The following is a 26184-nucleotide window of genomic DNA, read 5'->3' on the forward strand; positions in this document are numbered from 1 at the left end:
GCGCAAGTAGAGACGCAAGGAGTGGCGCAAGGAGTGGCGCATGGAGAGGCGCATGGAGATGCGCATGGAGTGGCGCATGGAGAGGCGCATGGAGTGGCGCAAGGAGTGGCACATGGAGAGGCGCATGGAGTGGCGCATGGAGAGGCGCATGGAGAGACGCATGGAGAGGCGCAGGGAGAGGCACATGGAGAGGCACAACTGCCCACAATGCTTGTTCCTCCAGAAGTAGGGGCACATCAGGAAATCGAGATTCAAGCGGAGGTATCATCCGAGCAAGCCACTCCTCCTGATGAACCATTGTCTTTCAGATCCCCAGCAAGAAAAAGGTAAAGGAGGGCTAGTACACGTTCTTCGTCAAGCCCTCTTCCTTCTGATGATCTTGATGTTGATTGGAACCCACCAATGCAGTCTGAGAGGGAGGCACGCCATGAGCCGACAAAGGTAGCTAAGCCTAAAAGGAAGGTTCCCGCAAGGCTTTCACTTATGGGTGATGACGACGAACAAGAAGTAGCAGTGGTGTATTCTGCTGCTGATGAATAGTCTGACGATGATGACCCAGTCATCACAGTCGTCACTCCAGCCCCAGCGGGCATGCAGCAGACAGACATTTTTACCCTATCCAGAATTGCTGCTGAGCGGGATGTGGGCGGCATGGCAGTGGTACCACCACCAATGCAGGTAACTACTACACCAACACGACCTACAGCTGCCATATTTTCTATTCAGAAGGGCCGGCAGGGACCTCTATCCAGCTCGACCTCCATTTCCTCAAGTAGTGGTGCTGTAACTGTAAGTGCACAACAGAGTCAAATTCGGCCACGCCCATCCTCCACTTCATCTGGCATTGAAAGTAGCACCTCCACCACCACCACCAGAAATCTCAACTCCCCAGTTTGGGACTTCTTTAGTATTAGCAAAATGGCGGAAAACCTAGTTATTTGTTCCATTTGTAAAACTGTAGTTAGTCGGGGTAAGCTTGGTACCAACTATGGTACCGGAGGCCAGGGAGGTCATCTCCAAAAACACCCCACTATCCAGTGGGAGGCGCACCTAAGTAAGATCCGGGCAGCCAAAAGTACAACAAATCCAAATGTATCCATTGATATTGCATCTGATGATGACGAGGGGCTGATCGAGCAGGGGGAGGTGAAGAAGCGACACACTTTTTCTGGTACACACAGTACCCCTGGCAGCAGCACTGTAGTGGTAGCGCCCATACCCTCTACCCCAGCAACATCTATGAGGCACACTAAGAGTCTGGGAGAGACACCAATGCGAAAAAGTACATCAATGAGCCTAACTGGGTTGAAGAGGTCTGGATCCTCCTCTTCACATATGAAAACGGTCCAGACCACCATTAAAAGCATGTTTTGGTTGGAGGCAACATTTGAACGCAACCACCCAATGGCACGTCTTTATAATGCAATGCTGGCTAAAATGTTAGCGCTGTACCTTCTCCCTTTTTCTTTCGTGGAAGGGGTGGGTTTTCGAGAATATGTGGCAACAATTTGCTCTGAATGGAAGGTTCATAGCCGGTCCTATTTTGCCAGAGTTGCGGTTCCAGCACTATATCAAGTGCTGGAGGTGATTGGGGCAGCTTTGCAGAAGAGTGCTGTTCACACTATCCACCTGACAACAGACATGTGGACCAGTTGCCAAGCCCTTGATTACATGTGCATCACTGCATACTGGGTCTCTTTTGCCGGGGTTAGAGAGAAGCTATATGCAGGTGTTAACTGTGACACAATTTTTCAAACTACTCGGAAACATGCAACAGTAGCCATGTTTGCCATGGAGAAATCTCATACTGCAGTAAACATTTGGGAGGAGTTTAACAGTAAGGTCTTTGAATGGCTGGTGCCAAAAAAGCGCATGATTGGTTATGTTTCAACGGATAATGGCAGTAATATAGTTAAGGCCATGAATGATGGTGGCTATTTCAGAGTGCCGTGTTTGGCGCACAGTATTAACATTGTTGTTCAAGATTTCTTGAAAAAAGAAAACACAGTCAGCAAGTTACTGACCACCTGCTGAAGAATCTGCACACATTTCAACCATTCTTTCAAGGCACTGAAGCAGCTGAGGATCATTCAACGTGACCGTAGAGTGCCAGTCAAAGGACTCATCCAGGAGGTGGCAACATGTTGGAACTCAACCTTCTACATGCTTGAGCATCTGTTTGAGCAGTGCTTGGTAATCAATGAGTGTCTTTGCACTAGGTTCTTCTATGGAAGACATGAGGCTAGAGGTGGAGGAATGGGACCTAGTTAAAAGCCTGACAGATATGCTTCGTCCGTTTGAGGTCTTCACGCGTGAAGTCAGCAGTGAGGACTGTACTTTGGGCAAAGCTATCCCATTGTTGCACATGCTAGAGCACCAACTGAAGCAAAAACAACAATTGATGGACAGAATGCAGAACAATGTCATACATTCACCCCAGTACAGAGATCTGGGCCTAAATCCATCGGTTTTTTGCACTCCACACCACCCCAGTTCAGACATGGCCATATGCAAATCAGCCTTGACCTTGACCAGCCCGAACTGCCAAGCCATGTCTTTCCTGGACCGGAATCAAGCATCCTAGGACCGGTTTCTGGCTATCAGCCGTCTTCAGCCAGGATAGCTTGACTCCAGTGGTGTGGAGAGCATGGGACTCACGTCTGAGCATACCCATCCCACTCGGGGTAACAAATGCAAAAACAACAATTGATGGACAGAATGCAGAACAATGTCATACATTCACCCCAGTACAGAGATCTGGGCCTAAATCCATCGTTTTTTGCACTCCACACCACCCCAGTTCAGACATGGCCATATGCAAATCAGCCTTGACCCTGTGCCTCATGGGAACAGTCCAGCCGGAACTGCCAAGCCATATCTTTCCTGGACCAGAATCGAGCATCCTAGGACCGGTTTCTTGCTATCAGCCGTCTTCAGCCAGGATAGCTTGACTCCAGTGGTGTGGAGAGCATGGGACTCACGTCTGAGCATACCCATCCCACTCGGGGTGAAAAATGCAAAAACAACAATTGATGGACAGAATGCAGAACAATGTCATACATTCACCCCAGTACAGAGATCTGGGCCTAAATCAATCGTTTTTTTGCACTCCACACCACTCCAGTTCAGACATGGCCATATTCAATTCAGCCTTGACCCTGTGCCTCATGGGAACAGTCCAGCCCGAACTGCCAAGCCATGTCTTTCCTGGACCGGAATCAATCATCCTAGGACCGGTTTCTGGCTATCAGCCGTCTTCAGCCAGGATAGCTTGACTCCAGTGGTGTGGAGAGCATGGGACTCACGTCTGAGCATACCCATCCCACTCGGGGTGACAAATGCAAAAACAACAATTGATGGACAGAATGCAGAACAATGTTATACATTCACCCCAGAACAGAGATCAGGGCCTAAATCCATCATTTTTTTGCACTCCACACCACCCCAGTTCAGACATGGCCATATGCAAATCAGCCATGACCCTGTGCCTCATGGTAACAGTCCAGCCCGAACTGCCAAGCCATGTCTTTTCTGGACCAGAATCAAGCATCCTAGGACCGGTTTCTGGCTATCAGCCGTCTTCAGCCAGGATAGCTTGACTCCAGTGGTGTGGAGAGAATGGGACTCACGTCTGAGCATACCCATCCCACTCGGGGTGAAAAATGCAAAAACAACAATTGATGGACAGAATGCAGAACAATGTCATACATTCACCCCAGTACAGAGATCTGGGCCTAAATCCATCGTTTTTTTGCACTCCACACCACCCCAGTTCAGACATGGCCATATGCAAATCAGCCTTGACCCTGTGCCTCATGGGAACAGTCCAGCACGAACTGCCAAGCCATGTCTTTCCTGGACCGGAATCAATGATCCTAGGACCGGTTTCTGGCTATCAGCCGTCTTCAGCCCGGATAGCTTGACTCCAGTGGTGTGGAGAGCATGGGACTCACGTCTGAGCATACCCATCCCACTCGGGGTGACAAATGCAAAAACAACAATTAATGGACAGAATGCAGAACAATGTCATACATTTACCCTAGTACAGAGATCTGGGCCTAAATCCATTGTTTTTTTGCACTCCACACCACCCCAGTTCAGACATGGCCATATGCAAATCAGCCTTGACCCTGTGCCTCATGCGAACAGTCCAGCCCGAACTGTCAAGCCATGTCTTTCCTGGACCGGAATCAAGCATCCTAGGACCGGTTTCTGGCTATCAGCCGTCTTCAGCCAGGATAGCTTTACTCCAGTGGTGTGGAGAGCATGGGACTCACGTCTGAGCATACCCATCCCACTCGGGGTGACAAATGCAAAAACAACAATTGATGGACAGAGCACCAACTGAAGGCGGTGTCTTCAACGTTCAAAGATGATACTGACAAGCAAGACGCATATCAGTTGGCGGAGAGCTTATTAACCCGCCTACTTGACAATGCAAGGCTTAAAGCAATACATTCAGAACAACATTACATTTGTGCCACTATTCTGGATCCACGCTACAAAAAGGCAGTGGCCAGCAATAGATTCATTCCTTTTAAAGAAGCAGATGTTTTAAAGTACAAACATTGGCTAGCTCTGTCAGCCACTCGGTTCGAAAAAGAGCAGCAGTAATTGAACAAACGCCATAAGTACTACTGAATCAGCAGGCCATCCGGCGTCAAGCTCCACTTCTGTGGCCGAAGGCAGTCACTTTCCCTCAGAGCCGTTACCAACAGCAGCAACCGTATCATCATCATCCTCCTCACCTGCACCATGCCCAGCCATAATATTGTCGGAAGCGGATTTGATAACTCATCAAGGGTTTGCTTGTTCCAGTGCTGAGACAAAGGCCACAGATGGTACGCAAAGTGGAGCACCCCTGGAATCCCTGGATGGCCTTGAGTGGATAGTGCAGGCCTATCTGGATGACCCAACAGAGGTCTACATTGATCACAACCCATTGATGTATTGGTTTGGGAAAAGGGGTCAATGGCCACTGATCACCAAGCTGGCTCTAAATTATTTGTCTTGCCCACTCGCAAGCGTGTCTTCTGAACGTGTTTTCAGTGCTGCTGGTGCCATTGTAACTTCAAAAAGGACCCACCTCTCACCCAAAAATGTGGAGAGGTTAACAATGATCAAGATGAATCAGCACTTCATACCACCAGATTACAAAATACGTGAATCCACGCAGGAAGAAGAGGAGGCCCCCGACTTAGGTGGCGGACGTTCTTCTGTGTTAGCTGACTTACTCCCGTTGCAAGTCACAGAGTTTGAGGACGAGCTCTATTTCCCTGACACCTAGGTCTGAAATACTGACTTCCTTTTTTTTTGTCCTTATTCACGTTTTATTCCTGTGTGTCTTTCTTTGTTTTGCAACTTTTACCACAAGAAAACTCTAATCACAACAAATCCATCACCAGCACTGTCTTTGTCTTATTTCCTTATTGAAGGTGCCGCTGTCTGCATTCCTGAAGTTCACAATTTCACAACCCAGTCATAATCCTAAATCCTCCTCCTCCAGACTCCCCCTATCCATTTCCCTCAAGGCAGATGGCTGGATTACGCAGAATCAAGAAACTGTCACTTCGTAGACGAGTCCCCTCAAAAGAAGTGGGACTAAAATTACTGACTATATGCTGATTGCTGATGCTGACAGTTACTTCGGAAATTGACACGAGAGGCTGCCCTGTGGGGCTTAACTTGAAGAAGAAGATGCGGACAAAAAGTAGAGCAGGTAATGAATAATAATGATGAGATGGCATGCACTGCAGTGGACAACACTGGCTGTCTGGCTCTGTTGAAAGCAATTGCTGTTTGTTTGTTGTGCATGAAATGAATCATATGTGTTCTGTTATTATTTAAACTTTTACTTTTACACACTAAATCTAACTCAAGTCTACTCTGTTTTTACCTTGTTTAATTCAAATTGTACTTGTACTGCAGGGGCCACTACGTTGCATTCTTTAATATGGAAAATGTCCTTGGACTCACTGTGTGTAGACTGTGACTGCATGAACAACATTGAGTTTGCCAATATACCATGATAATGATGATGAGTCTTCATGATCAAAGTTACATATTATCTTTACTCTTTACAGTCACTCACTGGGGTGGATGCTGGATCATCATCGAACTATGGCCATTTTGTGAGTGACAAACAGGTAAACAAGTCAACAACAACCACAGCAGAACTACATGTCTATCTAGTCGTGGTATGGAGTGGTCGAGCCAATGTAGTGTTGTTATGCCAGAGTCCAGACAGAAGTTGAATGAAAATTGCGGGTATGTGGCTTGCTGCATACAATTAGATATGCTTTGTCTGTCAGTGTCACAGAGATATGCTACATCAGGTTGGTTTACTCAGTGGTGCCTGCCTTGACCGTCTGCATGGCCTTGGCCTGCTGTGTGCTAATTATATTACTATCCTTGAAAAGGAGACTGAGAGTACGCACTTTAGAAATGATGCTTGCTGTATGTAATACTGTTGCCTCTGAAACTGAAAGTGTTATTTTTGCACTACACACCATACCTTATAATTTTTCTCCGTGGTGTTTTTTTAATTTCACTTCCTGTGTTTCCCTCAACAATTACAGGCCGGCTTTTACACTGTTGCGATGGGATAAACAATCATTAACTTTGCTTACCATTAGCAATCCGCAATTCCGCATCCTCCAGGTAGGCAGGGGACAGTGTGTCTGGTCCCCAAGTTTGATCAACGGAGCGTCAGATGGAATGGAGGAGTAACGCGAATAAGAGGAATGGCTGGATGCATGCAACTTCCCAAATTGAACAGGACAACTACAACATACAGTTACAGTATCCTCTTCACTTCTCCTTATCTTTTAAATAATGTTATTGTTGTGAACTTCTATGAGTGTGACTCTGAGCATTTGTTTGCTCTCTGCTTCAAATTCATCCCTCCAGCTATTTGATAAGTTTATTTGCTATTTCTAAAACTAATTTAATGTACTAATAAGTGTTTATTCTCTCTGAGGGCAGATAGGCAAGTGAAATTGCGTAATTACTGCAGCCCTGTACTGTCAAATAATGTTTCTTCATAGTTAGTAAGTTGTAGTAAGTACTACTTTTCAGTAACCTAACCATCCATTTAGCAAACAACTTCATGCATGCATGCAGTAGTGCACTTCCTTTATGTCCTTTAAAAGATTTATGGATATCTTCGTATCCAAAGATTTGTTTTTCTTCATTTGTTGTTTTTCCATGCTGTGTTTTTTTCCTCTCTCCACAAAACTTTCCCAAAAACCCCCATTCCCATCTAATTTTCAAACCCTAACCCTCTTCCCCCGGGCTGTGTGGTTTTCATTAAGGTGTGACTAAATGACAACAATAATTCCACACACTTGCTGGGGAGGATAAGGTCAAAGCAACAGAAAATACAATTCAAGGATGGTGAAGGAATCCGAGGATATGTATTCACTGTGTACTGTACTATCTATCATACTGTTCTAATGCTACGCTCAGGCCACTCAATGTTTCATTTCCTTTTTTTTCATATGCTGCTACTGCCAGTGTGCACCACTACTACTACCACCACCACAACGATGACATTTCATCTGTCCAGGATTCCAGAGCCAACCTTAATCGCCATTTGCCATGCACCCAGCCTTGTGCCTAGCCCTATTCTTAAACACGAATCACAGGTAAGATAAGCATTTTGGGGGAGGAAGAATAATGGAGTAGGAGGAGAGGAGAGACTGACGGTAGTACTAGTACAGTAGTAGGACAATTGAATTCACTAACTCTGTCAGTGGCACTTTTCTACAAATGTGGGCGATTAGACAATTTGAATCAACCAGCCAGTTAAGTTTCAGGAAAACAAACATACAGTTGAGTTAACCCCCCTGCCTCCCCCACAAAACAGTAAAAATGCATATGCTATGTTTAAGTTGAAAATAAATAATTATTTACACCCTAACAAAAATAAACTATCCCACAAGACCCGACCCACCCCCCTCCCTAACCCCAACAAATGTCCATGAAATGTCCCGAAGAAATGTTCCAAAACCCCAACGCCCAATTTCCACCCCCACAAAAGTCTTTAAAAAAGGGGCAAGGGACAGTCTCTCCTCTACTTCCGCCGGCGGTGTCCTTTGACCAGGTGGTCACAATGCTCTCTGCGGAGGTCTTTGAGCAGGGTTTGCAGCCTCGCCACCTCCTGCTCAAGGTTGGACACTCTGAGGGGCAACCGGTGCAGACAAGCCTTGCACCTGCTGTGGGGGGCAGCTGATTTTTTTGCTGCTTGGCGGTGGCGGGTGGCTGCGGGGCCACAGCCCCGTACCGCTGAAGGCTTGCGCTGACTGGATGACCCAGGGTGGGCGGAGGAGGATGCAGCTGTTGTGGATGTTGATGTAGACTGCGACTGCGTGGTCTCCTCCTCCTGGGCCACCAGCCGCCGATATTCGGCGACAATTACCTCCAGTTTCCGTTGCCGGGCCTGTCTAGCCAACTCCTTCCGTGTTAGTTTGGAAGGAGCATCTATATGAAGAAAGATAAACATACTGTAACCAATGCTCTTTAAGATTAAAACAAAATAATTCAGCAGAAAGTTGTGTCACAGTAGCACTAGCAACTTGCAGGCACAGTACATAACATTTGTGGCACGTATTGTAGTGTAGTCCCAATAGGCTCTGCGCATTGGAATACTATCTTCAGTTGTGTAGACGTAGGACTGAGGTTAACTAGGTCTCTACTGACTATATTAGACTTAAGTTTTTTGCCAGCTAGCTCAGAGTTCACTAGAAACTTTCTCGAATAAGCGAGGAGGAGTTGAACCTCCCTGGATAGACAAGAAGGGATTTAGTTTCTGACAACCATAAAACATGACAACTTTGCTCTCCCTGATTAAGAGTATATCTCTAGAGTCGTGTGAAAACAAAAGACAGCTATTTCACTCAGTCAAAGGTGCGTACTTAGTTTCACCAGATTGCAGAGAAAAAGAGAGACGGGCGTTTTCAATAAAAGGTGTTATTTATTGAGCAGTCTCTTTCCTCATACAAGAGAAATGAATTGCTACAATTGCAATACTTATAGTTAAGTAAAGTGCATACAGTAAAAGCAGGATTATGAAATAATACTGTAAAAGCATTGATATGGTTTCTTAGCCATATGATACTTTAAAATGGATAAAATAGATACATACATATATACATTGACTAATCGTACTCAACTGGTGCTTCTAACTACGCCTACCCCGGTGTACCTGACCTAAGCCTAATACGTGGGAAGGAGTAAGTAAGTAGCAGTTTAAGTTAAGTTTGTTTTGCCAAGAATCTGACTCAAGAATTCTCTGTAAGGGTTTAGTCAGTTCAGTACCTGGGTATTAGAAGGCAGGAGGGCTGGTATCTCTCTCTCAGGACTCGGTATCCCAGTCACCCGCAAGGGTAGGCTGGAAACACCGGAGGCTGGATTTCTCGGCAGGAGAAAAGACAGCGTCTTTCTCAGCGCGTCAAAAGGGAGGGGCAGCGTCCGTGGGCTCTCGCATCAGCTGGGCTCTTCGGAAGTAGATAGCTGCTCTGCTCCAGGATTACCACCGTGTGTTTGCTTAAGGCAACGTTGGTATATTTATACCTGAAAGGTGCTGGGTTTGACGTAAGGCTGGACATAAGACGTCAATAAAGATTTCACTAAGAACTGGTCGTTCTTACAGTGCTTTACAGGAGTTCTCGGACGAAATCAAAACCAAGCAGCGGGGATTTCCCAGGTTGCTGGAGGCTTGGTTTTGTTTAGAGAACATGGTGTGCTTTCTAGGGGGCTGGAGGAATAGGCTTGCTTAATGTGACAGCATGCGCTATGACTGAATTATGAAAAGGGTTTCTATGCCGTTGTAGGAATATTATTGATTTATAACTGGACAAGGGCAAAGAATAGGAATATCGATTCAGGTACCTAGATAAACACACTACACCCACTCCACGAATTCATGTCCATAATTACTAAACTAAGCAATAGTAAACATATCTAACGGTGCATGTGTATACCGATCCACCCCAAAATACATTATTTTGCATCTGAAATGGCATATGCGAAATACACGAAAAATGAGTATAGGTACAGTATTTCAAGCAGAGAAATCATTCATAAAATAGGATGCATATATATCAGCGGAATGATTTTGCGAAAATTTACACATGAAATGGCTCTTAATACAGAAAAGAAAAGTGCGAGACCATTTCATCACATATAAATAGTTTTTTGTAAATATGCTAGAGGCTGAGGAAATATATTGTCTCTAGAGTTCCTAAAAATAGAAGCTCTGTTCTCTAAGAATAGTTCTACTTTAAGCAGAGGATGAGGGCCCAAAAAAAAGTAAATATTTTGGAATCGGGAAAAAAAAAAATTCGCTTTCAGGGGAGAGAGAAAAAAATATTGTTCCAAATATGTTCAGAAGTTTTTGTTTTTCAAAGCTGAAGGCCAAATTCAGAGTTCAGGGAACGCTGAGTGCTCGTTTGCTTAAAAGTTTATTCTTTTTGTTCAGGGGAAACCATAATTTCAGACAGACTTTCAAAAAAGCAGTTTACCGCTTCAGGTGAAAGTTCGACCAAGTTGGAAAATGCCGCAACTGTGCAGTCGTGAGAATGATTGCTATCATCGATGACAGGATCAGCAGTGCTCACAGAAGGTCGTACCTGGTTGATTCTGCTCTCATCTTGCACTTCACTGCCCTTTAATCGCAGTGGTGAAGTCTCAACGAATGCCGTCATCAGGATGGGTAACCGCTGGGGACAACACGATGCATGAGCCGTTACAGGACTTAGCAAAGTATCTGTATCCAATGGTACTTCTGATTGTAGTGTAAGACAGACGTCTAACACGCATTCTTCTCCGCACAGCATACATCTTAACACAGGTAAGATGCAATTCTGCCAGATGGGTCTGAATGAAAGAAACCAGGTCATATTCAGATCTCTTAGCCGGGTTAATCCAAGGACTTTAGTTATGCGGTCCCGATAGCGTATAGCTAGGATCGTTTCTTCCATTGTTGCTGGAGTCTTGGCTGTGACATGGCTTGCCATAACGAAGCAGGAGTATCAAAAATAAAATGCGTGCTACGAGTCCCAACAGGAGTTGAAGGCCGCCAAAGATTGAATGGACAAAATTAGGAAAGATGCCCAGGACTGCTTTGAAAGGTGTCCACAGTCCCGAAAAAATTGTCTTAAATACACTCGCGATACCATTCGTATCTGAAATGTTTAAGATTTGGTTTAGCATTTCTGCGAAATGTAAGGGGCAATTTGTTGATAATAGTGCATGTATCTCAGTTGTCGTCCTTGCAACCTGGAGATCATAAGTTTCTTTTGATGACGTCAAGGGCACAGGCGTCTGTAGAAGAACAGACTTCATTCTGCTTAAAGTATCAATTCGAATAGAAGAGATTTTCAAACTGGGCCAAATTTTTCCCTCCATGTCTGGAGTGTCGTTCGGATACAATACTTGCATACAGCAAGTGACCATGGAAGAAACGCTTACTAGATAAGCTTTTCCTGGCACCAAGCCACAACATCTGAGGTCCACTATTAGAATGTAGCTCCCGTACGAAAGCCGTCTAAAGAATGGCTCTATTCGAGTTGCAGGTGTGCCAAGTTGGTGACATGAAAGGTTATTTGAAGTCCCCTCACAGGCCCCATGTAGATTTATACCCTGACACAGAAGTATACCACTTAGTGATTTTTCACAATTATCACCACTAAGAAATACATTCTGTCCTTTTTCACTATAACATGTGTGTGTGTAAGGTAATTTCCATGATGACTTAATGTATCCTTTACCCAACCTTTCATACTGGCCTGCCTGTATATACTTTTGGCAGTATCGAAATTGGAAAGTTGTTATCGGAATAGTTATTATTCCGTGTATTATCCATTCAATGACAGGTCGTTCTGACATTGTCAATGGTAATCTCTCAAGTTTTTCAATGCTCAGAATTGTATATTCTGCTCCTTTTTGTGCCAAGCTGATGTGTATATCAGTAAGGTTAAAGATAGAGAATAGTGACGTTGTGTTGATTAAACGCCAAGGCACGTAGCCTGAACGCAGATTTTGTAACGTCCAGCCAAGCTGTACAATAGAACGCAATTGGGACTGACCATGTTGTAACATTAGTAAGTCCTGCTCTATTATATCGATTGCAGATGATACAATACTGTCCAGTGAATATATTCTGGAAGACAGAGTCATTAACCCATTGTCTACAACAGAAAGTGATTTTTCCAAATTAATACGGTCAATTTCCCGTATTTTCTCTGCTGTTTCAATTTGAGTTTCTTTCTAAGCTTCGTTATAAGCTGCATATATAGAGGCTGCTATGAAACGTTTTTGACGCTGTTTGCGTGGTCCCATAATGAAATCACGCAAGTCAGCACCTTCTTTAAGTAAAGTTAAGTGTTGCTTAATTTCTGCCAGTGTGGATGACTGTAGCCATTCAAGGCAGAGTTTTCCTACACTGTATGTTGTTACTATCCCTGGATGTTGTCTCTGGGAGTATCTAGGGTAGGGCCTGGTCAATTTGAACCTCTGTATTTTGTTCAGGAATCTATCTTGACAGTTATTTGTGTCTGTGGGCCAGATCAACCATTTCTTCCAATCAGGATGTGTTCTGTTTTGGTTTAAAATATGGGATACGTCTATCTCAACATCTGTATTATTATTATTATTAATCGGGTTTTATAAAGCGCAAACAACCCGGAGGCCTCGTAGCGCTAATCTGTAGTGCTATTACTGTCAGGTGTTGGCTTTGGAATAGACGGTTTGTATAAGTCTTTAATTTTGGCTAGGCCAAGACAGGTTGTTTGTTGAATTGTGTCATTCAAAAAAATATAATTTGTTCTGGGATCATGCAGGTTCTTAATAATGATTCTATACCTTGGACTTGCCAATCTTTGGTACCCCAGATCGTTTTTGTTTCAATGTTATTTTTCCAAAAATCAAAACCAAATGTATTTATTTTTTCAAAAAATGTTTCTGAATAGATTAATTTTGTATTTGTCAGCATGGTTTTCATTCCTGTCTTATTTAACAGTTTGAAATAAAACGTTTCTGCTTCACTTGTGTTATACCCTGAGAAGTATGGGAATTTCTCATAAAATGTTTTTGAACTACCTTTTGGTGGAGTTGCACAATGTTCCCATTGATTATGATTTAAAACATTTCTAGGTTGAGCAGATTTATGCAAATAATGGTTAGCATAGTGGTTGTAGCAGTACATCTGATCATAATTCGATGAACCTTGTAAATAATCATGTTCTGTAAATTTTGCTGACATAACTTAGTCTGACATCATATCATTAATACTTTCAAAATCCCATTCATCAGAGAATGTACTCGGTTTTACAAAGTCACTTAATGAAACCTTAAATTGATGAGGATACTTCAAGAGCTCGACCGGGCCATATATATCGCAATCAGTTTTGTCCCATGCTACCCCGCCGGGTTTCAGATTGGCTGTGAAGTTTACTGAAGAAAGTTCTCTTTTCTCGATGTGTGAAGACTTGTGTGGCTTTAGGACCAGGTTGATATTCTGGCTTGCTGTGTCCATTGTAACATATTTTCCCTCAATGACGTGTCCCAAGCATAGCACCATGATGAGCCAAAGCAGGAGGAAAAGTACACCTAGCACCACCCAAAATTCAATCCATGGGGAAATCAGATAGGTTTCTTGTAGTTGATGAAAGAGTTCTTTAGTTTTGTCTTTAAAAGTTTTTGTTGTTGGCTGTTCCTCAGGTTCGCTCGGATCCTCAGAAAAGTCATCGAAATTGATGAAGTAGCCTGATGCAGTTCTGTCAATTATTGGAATTGCTTCTGGATTTTTCTTTGTTTCATTAGCATAGTCTGTGGCTACATCGTTATAGACAGGTGTTTCTTGACGAATTGTTGCAATTTGGGTTTCAAGAGGCATAAGTTCCATGGCTTTGTTGCATAGTCCTTGTTGATTCACTGTAGGTTTATCAAATGTGATTAGTCTCTCAGTTTGAACCTCTTGTTTTGTAGCAAACTTTGGTGTTCTGCTATTTCTTGGGAGTCCACTTGGCCTACTACTTATTATTGGCCACATGATTGTGGTTTAACCAGGTCGATGGATACAACTCGGTTCTCCTTTTTACCAGCAAGGGGCGGTAGTACAACTGATCTTGTTCCGTTGACAGCTAAGACAGGTACTGCTTTTCTGTAAGAAGGCCCAAATTCCTTCTTCACCGCGATTTTCTCTCTGACCAGATCCCCAATCTTTGGAATCCAGACAGGCCTTGCTGGGACAGGTGGTTTATCTTCAGTGGCTGTTGGCTGTTGTTTCAACTTTATGTTGCTCAGATCTTTTCTTGTTTCATTTAAGTCCTGTAAAATAGCCAAACGATCTTTGATATCAAAGCATTTTCCTTCTACCACTGAAGTCTGACTATCGAGATCCTGGATATGCATTCTAGTCCCGAACAATAGTTCGTACGGACTGAAACCTTTTAGAGAATTTCTTGGCAGATTGTTAAGACTACGTTGGACATTTATTAGATGTTTGACCCACCCAACCCCCGAACCTAATACCTTTGCCGTTATAGATTGCATTATGTCTCGGTTTTTTCTTTCCACCATCCCATTTCCCTCAGGAAGGAAGTGATAAGATTACCGCAATGCAATGCCCATGCTGGTCATGGCCTCCTTATAAGCTCGAGAGCTAAAAGCAGGACCCTGGTCAGAGTGTAGCATGCCAATTGCGTCTATGCCGCTATAGACTCGCAAATCTTTTATAACAGTTCAGACGTCAGCCGAGAGCTGGGGTCTACATTTTAAGTGAAACTAGTCTTTTTAATAATATTAATGGAACGCATTTTCTCTGGGTTTTTTGTATTGATATTCTTATGATTTTTAAAAGAAGGGCAATGGTAATACTCCGGGCAGTTCGCCACTGCGATCTCTGTTGCAGTTTTGACAGTAAAATGCAAATTTGTAGTTTTGCAGGCTCATTCCTGGCCACCAGTATATTGATTGTAATTCTTTGAGAGATTCCTTAATCTTAAGGTGTCTTAGACCCTCACCCATATGTGCGTCTGCTATTAATAAGTTTCTCCTGTTCGTGTTTGGAATTACCCTATCCCCCACTCCAGGGATTTGAGCAAAAGGAACGGAGTTTGCATCGATTATGTATGTATAATTGAGTGGATAGTTGACGGGTAATGCTGCGCAGTCGCCCTTTGAAGACGTTTTTACCGCCAGCATCGTTTCCCCGTCTACGTATTTTCCTGAACGCTTTTTTGTAGCTACGGAAGCCGGCTTAGTTGCTTCCGCTGTGGCTGTCTCAGCCAATGAATTCCCTGAAACGTGAATGCCATCATGTTCATGACTCAATGAATGTATCACGTGAGTCTTTGGTAGTTCTTTCTGTAAAAGAACTACTTGTACCCAAAGCGATTTTTGCTTTATTGTGGCACCTGTGTCATCTTTGTAACCGTTTTGAACCCATTTCTGCAAGTCGTTATTGTATGATTTGACGCAGTAATATGAATCGCACACTATTAGTGTTGGGAATTAGCGATCGGCATCATCTAGTGCCATTTTTAACGCCATTACTTCAGTTTGTTTATCTGAATTGTTTTCTACAGAGTGTGATTTTGTTACCAGAGGTCTCAATTTACCTCCGTGCCACACGTATTTAACAATCTCGCATGTGGCGTTATAGGCTTGTTTTCCCCAAACCGAGGGTTGTGCATATCCGTCTGTATATATTACACAGGCGTACTGTTGTATGGGCAGAATGTCGATTGGCAGAGGATATTCTCTTTCATATTCTAGATTTTTTTATTTTTTCATGTTTGGGCCAAAATAGTATTTCACTTTGTCTGTAGCAAGAGAATTTTCCCATTGTATCCATTTTGGATTTAATGCCATGGTAGTTAAATTACATGGGCTTGTTAATGCCTCAAAGGCTGATTCTGCTGTTATAACAGTAATCCGCCTGCCTTCGGCTTGGTCTCTTTCTTTTGCTACAGCTGTTTGAACCGCATGAACAATGTTTTCCTTAATACTGAATGTTTTTTCAGCTTTTGTGTACAAGTGTGATTTGTATGCTATTGGTACCGTTTCCCCCTCATTAGAGGTTAGGTATGTGAATCCGCATCTTCCTGGGATGACCCGGATCACAAGGTTGCGTGTGTTATCGCGTGTTTGCAATTTTGTTTTAGCTAACATGTCTGTTTGCAATGATCTCAAAATTTCTGTGTGTTTTTGAGTCCAATTGATTGTTTTAAAATCTGGTTTTATTAGTTCATAGAGAGGTTTAACCCTCTCTGCATAATTTAGAATGTAAGTTCTTCTGAAACTCAGGAAACCTAGAATTGATTGTAAGTTTTTCAACGTTCTTGGTGCTTGGATTACAGCACATTTCTCTAAGAAATTGTCTGCCAGGCTTTTGCCTTCACTTGATAATTCATATCCTAAAAACAGGACAGTTAGATGGGCAGTTCGTGACTTTTTAAAGTTGAATTTATAACCCTCTGCTGCGAACCCAAGTATTATGGTGTTCACTCTTTTCAAGTGAGTATCCAAGTCATCATCTGTTAGATAGATGTCATCGACATAAGATAATGCCTCATCATCATACATTTGTAGTAACTCTGTTTCTCTTGCTGAGAATAATCCTGGGCTGTTCTTGAACCCCTTTGGGAGTCGACAGAATTTTTTCTGCGAGCCCATTATTGAGAAAGCGGTCAAATACCTGCTTTCAGGTGCAATGTTTTGACAAAAGAATCCATTAGAGATGTCTAATGTTGTTTTGTATTTTTTGTGCACGATGTTATTCATTAGTGCTGCACTATGTGAGTTTTGTACTGCAAACGTTTTGCAACATGAGTTTAGATGTCTGTAGTCCAAAACTAGACGATATGAATCATCTGGCTTGGAGACAGGAAACAAAGGATTGTTCATTTGAGAGGTGCATGTTTCAATCACCCCTTGGTATTCAAGTTGATCTAAGATCTCCCTGATCTGTTTTTTAGCTTCTTGCTTAATTGGGTACTGCCTCTGTGCAGTTGGTTGACATTTTAACTGGATTTTGTGAGGAGGAGAGTCCTCATCCCATCCAACATGGTTTTTATATAATGCAGGAGCTTGGGCTACTGCCCACTTTCTTGCAAGTGTATATTTTTTATGAATTGGAATGTGATTTGAGAAGGCAGGCATAATCATTTCTTCGCCATGAGGGCACTCCCTGACAAACTCCGGTGGCCAGTCTTTTTCAGCTAAAAGGATGTCATAGCCTTTGGAGAGGTTATCCCAAAATAGACCCCTTATTTTCCTAGTCTTATCTCCCTCTATACGTAATGTTATTTCGTATATTTTATGAGGTTTGCTAACTCTGGTGTCTGCAGTTTCCACCTGAATGTATTCATTCGTGTCCACTGTCTCCAGATGATTCATCAGGATCTTGCGAGCTATGCTCACTTCTGCTGCGCTGTCTAGCATTGTATGAGCCCACTCTCCGTTTTTCAGTTGTGTCCTCAGGATCCTGGGCATGTTTGATTTTTTTAATACTGGCTACCTTCTTTTTTGGACATTGTAGTTTTTTACTTTGATGAGCAGGTTCTTTGTCTTTGGACTTGACGTGCTCTTCCCTGTGTTCTGACCGTCCTCTTCTTTCCGATTTCTGCGAGGAAGTCTGAAAAGATCGCCAGGGACGTGTATCAATATCCTGATATGTATCAGGTTTCTTCAGATTATCCCTATTTCTAAGGTTGTATCTTTTCTCAGAGGGCTCCCTCTGGGGAGACTTGTGTCCTTGGTCCGGAGATCTTTCTCTCCGCCGAGGAGACTTTCCTCTGGACTGGAATCTTTTTTCTTTGGGAGTGGATTGTTTATTTCCATCCCAGCTCTTTTTTGGGGTGTTTAGATTATTTTTAATAAATATCTTTTCAGGATTTTCAGTCAGTTAGGGTTTTACTGGTTTCCCACCCAAACTATCTCTTCCTAGTTCTTCATAGGATTTTTCTATGATTCTGGCCAGTTCAAATGGTTGTTCTGCTATATCTGTTTCTTTCAATTTCTGGTGGATCGCCACAGATGCTGCTTCCCCTTTTATGTTGGCTAATTTCATACCCAAAGTTAAAGCAGGTTCTGGACCGTATTCATTTTGAATCTGTCTTAGCACATCCGGTATTACCGCCATGGACGGAACACCATGTGTTTTTGTGTAAATGGAAGCAAAGACTGTGCCCCAAGTGTCACAGTCCTCCACATGTGGTGTGATCCCATTGGAAGGCAGATAGTCAGAATTCTGTGTTTCTCAGTAGGGGTAGTATCCGGAAATACTGCCTCTATTTGAGTGATTTTTTGTGCTAACCAGAATGGAATTTGTTCCCGTTTTGCGGGTACTTTACCCAGACATGATTGTATGTTCTGTGGTGTAATTTTGTTTGTGTTCCCCTGATGAGGGGTCAGCTGTGGAATGTTAATAGCTGGTTGGACTGTTGAAGTCCGCATTACATATTGGACTAATTGTCTATGTATTTTAATCAGTTGTTTTAACTGTGCTAAAAGTTCTGGTACTGACATTTTTTCGATGTCGGGATGTGGTGTGTAGCTGGCTAGAACCGGCCACGTTGCTCCTGGTCTACCTAGTGGACCGAGCCTGGTGATGTGATTATTATGTTTTAGGGCGCCTTTAAACCAGAGCAGGTGCTCTTGGTATTTTAATGGGATTTCCACCTCCTCGAAAGGAGTGTAATCATCCGGTGGTTCCTCTATTTTGTAATAGTGGAATTCAAGTGTGACAGCGTTTGCTGCTGGAAAGTTTATCCATTATTAGAATACCTCTGTCTGCCGATATTCATGTGCCTCAATTACGAATATGACTGTACCACCTCTCGATGTTAGTCCATTGTCTATAAGTTTAATAGTTATAGTTTTTCTTATGTTGACCGGGATGAGTATTGCATCCGGGTTGGTCTGTAGGAGACTTGTGTCATCCTCTAGGAGACGAGCTGCTATTCTAGCTGCCTCCCTCTCTTCTTCAGTTTCTGACATTTTTACTGACAGAAAGGTTTTTGTTGCAGATCAGGTTTTCAAGGAAACAAAGATTAGGTGCACAATATTTTGGAACACTGTATCCTTCAACGTTGAATAAACCAAAAACTATACATAGAAATCTCCTCCTACTAAGTTCCGGCGGATTTTTAACCTTTGACCCACTCCAGACGTCTTTGGAGTATTTAAGGGAGAAAGGGTCTGTGTGAAAAAGCACGACTGAGTTACTCTAACGTCTTGCATTAGATTTATCGCCTTACCAAATGTTGGGCGCCATGTAGTGTAGTTCCTATAGTCCCAATAGGCTCTGCGCATTGGAATAATATCTTCAGTAGTGTAGACGTAGGACTGAGGTTAACTAGGTCTCTACTGACTATATTAGACTTAAGTTTTTTGCCAGCTAGCTCAGAGTTCACTAGAAACTTTCTCGAATAAGCGAGGAGGAGTTTAACCTCCCTGGATAGACAAGAAGGGATTTAGTTTCTGACAACCATAAAACATGACAACTTTGCTCTCCCTGATTAAGAGTATATCTCTAGAGTCGTGTGAAAACAAAAGACAGCTATTTCACTCAGTCAAAGGTGCGTACTTAGTTTCACCAGATTGCAGAGAAAAAGAGAGACGGGTGTTTTCAATAAAAGGTGTTATTTATTGAGCAGTCTCTTTCCTCATACAAGATAAATGAATTGCTACAATTGCAATACTTATAGTTAAGTAAAGTGCATACAGTAAAAGCAGGACTATGAAATAATACTGTAAAAGCATTAATATGGTTTCTTAGCCATATGATACTTTAAAATGGATAAAATAGATACATACATATATACATTGACTAATCGTACTCAACTGGTGCTTCTAACTACGCCTATCCCGGTGTACCTGACCTAAGCCTAATACGTGGGAAGGAGTAAGTAAGTAGCAGTTTAAGTTAAGTTTGTTTTGCCAAGAATCTGACTCAAGAATTCTCTGTAAGGGTTAAGTCAGTTCAGTACCTGGGTATTAGAAGGCAGGAGGGCTGGTATCTCTCTCTCAGGACTCGGTATCCCAGTCACCCGCAAGGGTAGGCTGGAAACGCCGGAGGCTGGATTTCTCAGCAGGAGAAAAGACAGCGTCTTTCTCAGCGCGTCAAAAGGGCGGGGCAGCGTCCGTGGGCTCTCGCATCAGCTGGGCTCTTCGGAAGTAGATAGCTGCTCTGCTCCAGGATTACCACCGTGTGTTTGCTTAAGGCAACGTTGGTATATTTATACCTGAAAGGTGCCGGGTTTGACGTAAAGCTGGACATAAGACGTCAATAAAGATGTCACTAAGAACTGGTCGTTCTTACAGTGCTTTACAGGAGTTCTCGGACGAAATCAAAACCAAGCAGCGGGGATTTCCCAGGTTGCTGGAGGCTTGGTTTTGTTTAGAGAACTCGGTGTGCTTTCTAGGGGGCTGGAGGAATAGGCTTGCTTAATGTGACAGCATGCGCTATGACTGAATTATGAAAAGGGTTTCTATGCCGTTGTAGGGATATTATTGATTTATAACCGGACATGGGCAAAGAATAGAAATATCGAATCAGGTACCTAGATAAACACACTACAGTATCTATCTAACCTCCCACTTCGTCACCCTCTGCTCTAACATTAGTGGGAGTTTAAGGAATTCCACTAGCACTATATGGATTCACTACATTAGACTCAGACAGTACACCAGTCTTCTTCTTCTCTCTTGTTTAGCGAAATTGGTACGTAAACTTGTGGAAGCCGGCATAATGCCAGCGCAGTCAACTTGCACCCGAAAAAAACAGACGCAAGCCATGATGACACAGAATTGCGTTACTGTTACCAGTCCAGTACATGCAGGTGGTAAAGCTCTTACTTTTCTATTACGGGTGGCACTGCCAATACTCTGTTATAAGGGCTACTGCTGAATTAATTTAACTTTCTCCCTGCCCTGCCCCTGACTACTACAAAAGGAAAATGAAGAAGATAATATGATCATCTATCCCTTCACAGGATGTTTGCTTACATATGGGATGACATTTAGGTGCTTTGCTTTTGATTGACCGATAGGCCACACAAGAACGACAGAGATGTAAAAAAATGATTAACAGAGGTAGTGAGTGAGTGGTCACCGTAATCGCCGGATATATGCTGTGCTTGCAAACTACTGTTACTAGTCATGGTAGTATTCTGAAAAATTACAACTTATACTTTCCTCGGCTTTGCTACTCTGGCACGGACGTGCGGTGTTACATGCTCTTCAAAGTAACACTCTTCATCCAGTGACCGTCTACTCTGTCTACATACACCTGTGCTAACTATGAGGAAGATACCATCCAGGCAGGCAGGCATCCATCCATTCAAAGTAAATGTCAATCATTATTCTTAATGTCTGACTCTCAACTGTACAAACCTTACTTTTTCTCACCGAAAAACAACCTTTTGCTTTTTTTTTGTAAAACGCCAGCCATGCATCCGTGCTAGACTTGCATTTTAATTTGAACCAAAGGATATATTGCGCACACATACAGTTTCTGTTTCACCCACCCAGGCAGTCCTCTTTTCTTTCTCCTTCCATCCATCCTTGCTTCAGCCTTGAACCGGCCATGCATCAGACCATGCATCAGATTCCCAGCCACCTCGGGCATAATTTAAAAACAAGTATCATTATTTGCCAGTCATTAATTTTCACTTGCTCGTCCTTCCTTACACCCTTCTTTCCCTTTTCGTTCATCCCATCCATCAAGTTCATCTCTGATCTGACTTGGCTTCTCGATCAAACTTTCACAGCTGAGTTAAAGTCAAATTTAGAGGAGGCCATTGGTTACTCGTCAACTCCCACCGCTTGTACTTGTACTGTACAACATAAACACCCCTGCAATCTCAATAAGTAAGGAATATAATAGCTTACCAATGCCCGCCGCTACCGTGGCATACCCCAAAGCAGTTCCTGCTGGCTGTGGCACCGCATCAGATCCTGGAGTGCCCACCTCCGCGATGGCCCCGTCACTGGTGGTTGGCTGTGCCGATGGTGTTACACCTAGAAAAACATTTAATATTTCTAGATGCCATATACACCACTCCCTATTTTGTCAGGGAATGAAAAAAAGTTACTAGTACTACATAAACAAATTGAATAATTTGTGACTCTCTAGTCTAAACTAAAAAATTCCCTTTCTTCAGGGAAGGGTGTTTTTTATTTATGCTTAGCCATACCATGTGATTCTACACTTTTTGACACAACTGATGAATGCTTGCTTTTTAACACGCACCATTTTTCTCATAACAGACAGAAACTCTCCTTCTACTAAGAAGAGCAAGATCATCATCATTTCTTAGTCGGAGTCATCAACGATTCATCCCCACCAAGACTTTAAGTTCCAACCAGGTGAGGACTCTCCCACAATTCATGTGTGAAATCAGCCACTTTTCAGTCGTTCTCCGTTTGTTATATGACATTGATTTTAATAAATGTTTTTATATAATGCACAATTTTAATTTTTACAGAGTACATACAGAACTACTTGTTTTACTTTTAATAAAGCTTTAAAACTTACATAGACTCTGTGGTTTTTGGTCATGAGTGAGCGAGCGAAAGGGTTTGCAATTTGCAAGCATGGGTCTGTGACTCTGAGGGGTCGGGACTCTGACACCATAGTCTTATGTTCTCTGGGTTGTATAACCATTGGGGATCATCGCTGCATTCAAGAGCAAAATAATTACTCTCTGACACACCAGCTAGTCACTAAGGAGATTGGGGGTTCAACTAAGGAGATTGGGGGTTCAACTTATGGTATGACTGAGGTATGTGGAAAGTCTAACTACGCCTATTATAATTTATAACCAATGTCCTATTTCTTGTCCATAGTTCTGTATGTGCAGAATAGTCCCTGCAACAGTAGTAGTATGTCCTCCTATCCAATCAAAAAGTAAACTAGTGTCTTATTCTTGGTGGACATTGACATTTTATTGTTGGGAATTGTCAAAGCATAAACATTTAGAAGTCTTCAATAGACATTATGGGCAACCCAGACGACTGCACTCAGTTCCTAGAGCTATTGCTGAATAGGAGTTTTGTGTAACAGTCCACCTTTTGCCAACTGTGCAAGCTTAACTAGCTACACAGACAGACTAATAATAATCTAGTAGTAGCACAGAGAGTCATAGTAGAGACAGGATAAGAATTTAGAAACAGTCTACAAGAAGATCAAAGACGATTTAGGAAAAAATAGAATTATGAGGAACGTTTGGAATAAATAGGTGCTGTAAAAGATAGGGAAGTATAATTAATAACATTAACAGTAAAACTTACTGGGGCCAGCAGAGGAGCCCTCGGCGGAACTATCCTGGCCTTCTTGTTGTTGTTCCTGCTCCGCCGGCGCCGCTACCTCCTCCTCTGTCCTCTTGCCCCTGGGGAAGCTGATGTACAAAATGAAAGAAAGACACAAACATGGATGATTGTTGTCAACCAAATCAAACATTTAAAAAAAACAATAATAAATTATTTTGGGGAAATAGACAACAAATGCACTAAATTTATTGACCTATCTGAGGTGGTCTACTAGGATATTAGTACTGCTGGATTCGCGGACTGTCTACTTGGAAAGTTATGTAACTCACTAAACCAACTACAAAAAGGTTCTACTAGGACTGGCAGACAGCACTCCGCAGCACGCGAAGTGACAGACACAGTCCGTCATGATTGCAGACCACTAAAAGGTTTCCTACTAAATAACCAGTCATAATATACTCAAACTATCAATCCACCACCACTATCTCTTGGCAGGAGTACAAAGGAAGGACTGGACTTGAGTCTCTAGTGTCTAGCATTACGCAGTTCTGTAAAGTACTCACTCATACATAATCACTCATGCCAAATGAGCACAAAATTGAAAACAAGTAAGAATAAGAGCACCGCAAGTGAGCAGGCGAGCACCTGCAATCACAGAAGCTTTTGACACATAATTTACCTGCAATGTAATCGGCAGCATTCTTGCTCTTCGGAAAAAACAAATTGCAATATCACACAAAGCAGGAGAAAACAAAGTAGTGATTAAATACTAGCTACTACTACTCACCAAGGCCCGGAATCTCGACTCCAAGCAGGTCGAGCAGGTCTTGCTCCCGGTCCAGGATGTCGGACCACCGGTGCGTCGCCTGGTTGTAGGTGCGCTGGACCCCAGACTCCCGATACTTGGCCCAGCACACCTTCCCCCATAGCTGGCCATCCTCCCGGAGCCCGTACCCGGCACCGGGCCTGCCGCGACGGTCTTGGGGAGGTGGCGCAGGACGAAGAAAACCAGTGCTGCCACCTCCACCACACTGAAGATCTCCCGGGTTACTATTGCCTCCCCCCTTAAGCACCCGCAAGGGAGCCGGGTACGGGGTGCGGGACCCTTCCCCTTCATGTTCTTCCCGGCTCCCTTTGCCTTGGACCTGGGCATGAAAGGAAAATAAAAGAGGAAAGAAAGAATAGGGAAATAGTAAATAAAAGAAAAGAGTTAAAAAAAATAGTTTTAAGTAACCAAAAGTAGAAAAAAACACAAACTATAGATGTACAAAAATAAAGAGATAGGTAATGAGTAAAACAAGATGGGCGCGCCCATTGCGGCCTCGTGGGTAAGTTTGCGCGATATTTCCCCCGCGAGCACGCAAAAACGGACGCAAACACGTAATTGCGGCCCGCACACAATGCGAGCATACAACTAGCGCCCGGAAATGGAAATATTCAACTCGAACACTGAAAACAAGATGGCCACACCCATGTATGACCGCATGGGTAACTTCGCTGTCACCACCCTGAACAAAAACCCGCGAACACGCAAAGCGCCCCGCGAACACACAAATTCGCAAATTTCGCCCATTGTAACAGTAAAGCACCACTGTTGAAAGCAAAATGGGCTTGGGATTGCGTAATAGAAACAAGGAATATAATAAAACGATATGCTAGTTATCTTGAATTGTAGTAACTTTATTTACACCCACCGGAGAGGCTTGTGGCAACAGCAAAGTGGTGGCTTCAACTGGCATCAACTTGACACATAACATTCTTGCTGATGTCATGTAACATTCCTAACAGGGAATGCTAGATTTAAAGGTAAAGATACAACACATCTCCCTTTTTATAATAACATAAATAAAATGAAACAGAAAAACAAATAGAAACATTAATTAAATATAATCCTGTAATCACGATGATGGAAAATATTACTTAGGATAATAATCTTGTAAATACAGTGGAGGTCTATTAACTCTGGTACTGCGAGAAGAAACATTTTGTGACAAATTGTTGAAACATTTCGGCTTTACATTACCATCCCCCGCCGTACATTTTGTCAAACGAGATATACTCCAAACATCCCCACCAGCAAGCATGACAACATTATTCATAACTTTTACAATACGTCTAGGCCCAAAATATTTATATTCACCTTTTGGTGACCACACTGCTTTTTTAATAAAAACAAGATCACCCACTTTCCATAAAATTTTCTTTGCTCCCATTTTATTTTATTTTTTTTAAAGTATTTTTATTGTTGAATCAATTTCACCATTATACATTCGTTAGCAGCATGTCATCACTGATATATTACATAATCTGTGTCATTTGCATTATATATCCAACATTACAATTTTCCTTTTTTGTTTTGACTATTACAACTCTGTTAACTCCCCCCTCCCATCCCTCCCTGCACTTACATATTATACAAATTATTCTCTTTCTGGCAATGTCTCGTTGTTACATTCCATTGTGAGTTCCTCGTGTGTCGTTTATTCTTCTACTGTATCGTGTATGCAATGTACTGTGTGGTCAAGTTCTGCAGCTCGTCCCGTGAGTATGTGTACCATATTGTAGTGTTTCGGTACCCTGTGTGTTGGCCACTGCATGGTTCGGATATGTCTCAGCTGTAATGTCTACCAGCTTGTGAAGCTATTCAAGGTGCGTCTAGGGGGGGCTCCCGTGGCCTGTAAGAAGTCAGCATGTGTAAGGAGATGGTCGTCCCCAAATAAGTCGCCCACCACCTCCACGCCCGATTCAGACCACGGTCTCAACACTCTGTCCGTCAATCTACCTTGCGGCGTCGGGATGCCCAGTAAGGGAATATTGGGCGCATATGGCACCGTCGCAGCTGGTGCCTTCCGCCAAATCTTCAGCGCCGTGTGGAGAAGTGGATGGCAGTCCGCGGGAATGCGG

Source organism: Lissotriton helveticus, chromosome 3_1 (assembly GCF_964261635.1).
Source record: "Lissotriton helveticus chromosome 3_1, aLisHel1.1, whole genome shotgun sequence".
Classification (NCBI taxonomy): domain Eukaryota; kingdom Metazoa; phylum Chordata; class Amphibia; order Caudata; family Salamandridae; genus Lissotriton; species Lissotriton helveticus.